Raw genomic sequence first — 5,237 nt, forward strand, 5'->3', positions numbered from 1 at the left:
TGAAATCTGTGTGGGAATTTTTCTTGTACGCAACAAACGAGAACAAAGCAGTTCAGCCCTTAAAACCCACACCCGAGTTTTGTGTTTGTGGCAGCCCTCGCCTTCCCGAAAGCACGTGTGGTCCCTCATGCTGTATATGGCAAAGCCGCTCTTCAAAGGGAACGAATAGTGATGGGGTAGGCTAAAAATGTTTAATACATGCTGTACTACTTTTTTTTAAAGCATGTACTGGGAAGCACAGACACACGTGGAACATAAGAACATAAGAACTAGCCTGCTGGATCAGACCAGAGTCCATCTAGTCCAGCTCTCTGCTACTCGCAGTGGCCCACCAGGTGCCTTTGGGAGCTCACATGCAGAAGGTGAAAGCAATGGCCTTCTGCGGCTGCTGCTCCCGAGCACCTGGACTGTTAAGGCATTTGCAATCTCAAAGAGGATCAACATTGGTAGCCATAAATCGACTTCTCCATAAATCTGTCCAAGCCCCTTTTAAAGCTATCCAGGTTAGTGGCCATCACCACCCCCTGTGGCAGCATATTCCAAACACCAATCACACTTTGCGTGAAGAAGTGTTTTCTTTTATTAGTCCTAATTCTTCCCCCCAGCATTTTCAATGGATGCCCCCTGGTTCTAGTATTGTGAGAAAGAGAGAAAAATTTTTTCTCTGTCAACATTTTCTACCCCATGCATAATTTTTAGACTTCATTTAGATCCTGTAATAACGCAACCTTAGGAATGTACCAAGGTCAGGTGGAAAGGTGGGGGGAGGGGGGAATCCCAAAGTCTCAAGGCATGTATTCATGCAGATGTTGTTCCCAAGATGTTGTTCCCAAGACTGAAGAGAATGTGGAGTGCACCTTTGCGGAAGGATTATCATTTTTGCTTCTTCCGGAAAGAGAGGGTATTTTCAGTTAAAACGGACAAGATTAAACTGTAGATAGAATACTGGTTTGAGACCCACGGCTTTATACTGGTTTGAGACCCATGGCTTTCATTTCCCAAGGGGGTCCCAAACCTTTTTGAGCCTAGGGGCATCTTTGGAATCTAGACCAAAGTTGGTGGGTGCAATCACACCAAGGTTGTTATGGGACGTAGAGCTGTATGTACTGAGAAAGCCCAAGTGCAGGAGAGAAGGGTAATTTAAAAATGCATGGGGGAAGAGAAATAAGAGAATGAAGTCAACTCTATAGTGGGCGGGTGCCTCAAAAATAATTAAACTTACTGGGATATAAAATATCCCATATAAAATATCCCTTACTGATTGCAGTTGGTAACCCTAGAAAGTATAGGATTTTGTGAAGACTTAATGATCAGGATTGTCACATCAGCATCACTTGGAAGCCTCTAATGATTGCTACTAGGGGTGGTTTCTTGCCTGGGAAATGAATGTTTATTGGGTAACATGAAAGGCAGTCTGCCTTTCAGCAGGGCGTTTGGTAGATCGACCCTGACTTTTCAGTTCAGGATTAAAGTTATTCGGAATAAGCAGAAGATAGATGAGAGTGTCTCAGTTTTATTCCAGCCCTTGTTGTGGAACACCAAACAATGCAGGGAACCCAAGCAAGCTGCTCAAAGGCAAAAACAAAAGCAACCTTCTTTTTAAAATGGGTGGCCAATGAAACGACAGATGGGGACCCTGTCAGTAAAACTAAACAGATACACAATGAGACAAAAAGCTACTCTCATCTACACTCCTGGGGGGGTCAGAACTGATGGTAATTAATCAGGAAGGAGGCTTTAAAGTCATGGCAAATAGCTCATTGGAAATATTGATCCAACCATGAAGAAGAAGAAAATCCAGGCTACTGAAGGCTGTTGAAAATTAAAAGGCTACCTAACAGCAACTTGCAAATATGATTGATGCTGAACAATTTGTAAGTCCCAGCATTTGTGTTCTGGGGATGCTTATGTTGCACCAACAGAAATGTGAGCGGTAGCTGATGGAATCTGAACATGGCTGCTGAGTGAACTGTCCCAAAAGTCTGGCTCCTCCCCCATCTACCCAAATTGTACGCTGGTACTTCTCTTTCCCTCATTGATTTCTCATAAGGAATATTGAGATCCATCTAAAAAGATTGGGGCAGAGCTTCCAAATCTCGATGCAAATCGCCAGCAGAGACTGGTGTCTAGGGAAGTGCCAGAGGTGGGTTGTCCTGCACATGTATGATTCTGAGTGTTTCCAGATTCTTCCAAGGCGGTCAGAGTTGGTCTTCTCACCCAGGAGACGTGGCAAGAAGCAGTGGGATTAAACTCTTTGCGATGCATGTCAGTGATACAAAAGCATCAGAGGGGTGGGTTATGGACTTTTCGGAGGGGTGGGTTATGGACTTTTTTTTAGTGTGCCATCAAATCACAGTTGACTTATGGTGATCCCTGGTGGGGTTTTCAAAGCAAGAGACGTTTGGAGGTGGTTTGTCATGCCTGCCCCTTCATCACGACCCTGGTGGTCCTTGGTGGCCTCCCATCCAAATACTAGCTAGGACCAACCAGGCTTAGCTTCTGAGATCAGGCCAGTTTGAGTCATCCATGTCAGGACACTGAGGGACTCTAAAACGGTTCTGGTGGGTTTTCCGGGCTGTGTGGCTGGAAAAACGGCCACACAGCCCGGAAAACCCACCAGAACCAGTTGAATCCGGCCGTGAAAGCCTTTGACTTTAAAATGGTTTGCACATTTCAGATACAAAGTGTTATGTAATCCCTCATAATTTTAAAGATAGCATTCAAATAATTTTTCAGTATAATATACTCTCAGCGGATTTCCCCACCCCAGAATTCTGCTGCCAATAATGTTGAAAGAAAGGAAAAGTGTCACTCATCATTTTTCTGTTCTGGTGTGACCATTCTTTTGGAAGGCGGGGATGGGGGGGTGGGGGTCTTGATTGACAGACTTGAGAAGGGTTAAGACCATTCTGATCCAAATTGGGGCCTGCAGCTGGCCTTTAAAATTCTGGAGAGACTTGACCACAGCTTTCCGAGTGAGTGGCTCATCTATACTCTTGAAGATAAAGGTGACAGGAGATTTGTGAATTCATCCACCATTTTCTGGATTGTCTTCGCTCTGGAATGCTCCGCTTGGGTCCTAGTGCCTACCTAGTTCTGTCCCCAAGGTGGAGCATTCCAGAGCAAAGTTGGTCCAGAAAATGATGGATGAATTCTCAAATCATCTTTATTCTGAAAAGAGTATTGTTAGACCAAGGGTGTCCAACTCTGGCATGCCAGGTGTTCATGGACTACGATTCCCATCAGTCCCTCCTAGCAGGAGCTGAAGGGAATAGTAGTCCATGAACATCTGGGGCGCCAGAGTTGGTCATCCCTGAGTTAGACCCTACCAACAGTGTGGAAACAACAGCAGCACGACCCTCTAGATGGCGCCGTTGGCACAGAAAATAGTCAGATTGAGAGGGAATTTTAACACTTTCTGCTTAGGCTGCCTGTGCTGTAGGTGATCTTTTCAAAGGTCTGCAGGGAAATACTGGTCTTTCAAAAAGCAGTTTTGGGAGTGGAGGAGAAAGGAAAGAAATGTGATGTGAGCTTCAATGTCCAAGTAGGTTTAAATGTCACTTTGTCCCAGGTTTGTCCCGACCTATTCAGCTGGCAAGAACTGCACTGGACACAGTCTTTAATTTGCCCCTGAATTTAAATCCAAAAGCCTGTCTTTGTCATCAGTATATTGCTACAATTGAGCTGAGGACTGGTTGGTGACACAGAGACTTCCTCTGGATTGTAAGAGATCAGATGTTCCAATGCAGATAGTTGCTGTGACCTCTGGGTGGGTAGCGACTGGGTGGAGTTCCTTGTTGAAAAGGGAAAATTCCTCCCTCCTCCCTCCTTTATTGCACGAACCCCATCATAGGAAACTGCCCCTCCTCTCCCCCTTCTCAGACTGCAGACAAAGCAGAGAGGAAGAGTAGCTCCTCTTATCCCTCTCTGCACCCCCTGCAATGCTAAGGTAAGCAACGCAGAAGTGATGCATGTTACCTCTGGTCCACACTGCTGCTGCTTGAAAAGATAAATAACAATGCAACTCTCTGCAAGGCTTGCAAAATGCAGAACAAAGGGGGAGACAAATGCTCACCCCGATCGACGAGAGCACCGCCACGTAGAGCTCTGTAAGAGCCAACGCCCCCGTGTGATGGTTTATCTGACCCGAAGCCCATCTACGCCCAACCTAATCAAGATGAAGCCGTGTTTCAAGGACTACTTTTTCTGGTCTAAGTGTTCGTCTGGCATTCCCCAGTAATTTTCTTTAGGAGAGGTCAAGCGTCCATTAGGAAGAATAAGTGGATACATCCTTCATGTTTCATTTAATCTGATTCCTCTACCTTTTAGTTATTTTAATTTAATAACCTCTGATGTGTTAGATTTGAAGGAGCCGTCGTAGAGTTTGACTTACCACTGCGCTTACAGTTAATATCCACGCCTCTGATATCCCCAGCCCCAGACTGCTGTACTTTGCTCTCTACTGCCTGCTGGGTGTTGTGTGACAATTGGCTACTTATAAAATCATCAGTTTCACTAAGAGGCGAGACTGGTATCCAAACTGCTGTCTAAGTTCACCACAACCTTTACAAGACTTCTCCAACTGCACCTTTATATTTAAAAGAAGCTAGAAAAATGTAATATTCAACCTGCCAGAAACGAAGTTGCATTTTCCTTTGTTACTCTGCTATTTTCTTTGGGGGGAAAAAACTTAGTAGATTCCATTCCTGTTGTTTCCAGTTGCTGCTCATGAAATCAGGTTGGGCAATAATCCCAAACAGACCAGCTGCTAGCTGGGAATCTCACAAGTCTCTGCCATTTTCTCTGAACCCAGGCCTATATCGATGGTGAGCTAAGGGGCTCAAAAGCAATCAAATTGTTTCCTTTGTAGAAAAAACATGTTCTGGACTACTGATTTATTGGGAGGTGGCAGAGGCGTGGGGGGGGGGGATGGTGCCCGGGGCAACACCTGCTCTGGACACCCCCTTCACCTGCCCCCGTGCTCCCCACCCCCCGCATTTATATCCCCCGCACCCCGCTGGCTGAAGGAGCAGCCTGGCGACGTGGAGCCAAGGGGAGGGGTGTGGGGTGATTCTCCGCCCCCCACGTGACCAGCTGGCATGTGCCTGGGGACATGTGACCCCACATGTCCCCATGAGTGCTCCACCTCTTGGAGGTGGTGAGCAGGAGCTACCTAGAGTGAAGTTTGCCCTGTAAGAAACTTCCATGATTGTTTCACTATTTACTCTCTCTAGGAG

This window comes from Sphaerodactylus townsendi, linkage group LG11, assembly GCF_021028975.2.
Source record: "Sphaerodactylus townsendi isolate TG3544 linkage group LG11, MPM_Stown_v2.3, whole genome shotgun sequence".
Taxonomy (NCBI): Eukaryota; Metazoa; Chordata; class Lepidosauria; order Squamata; family Sphaerodactylidae; genus Sphaerodactylus; species Sphaerodactylus townsendi.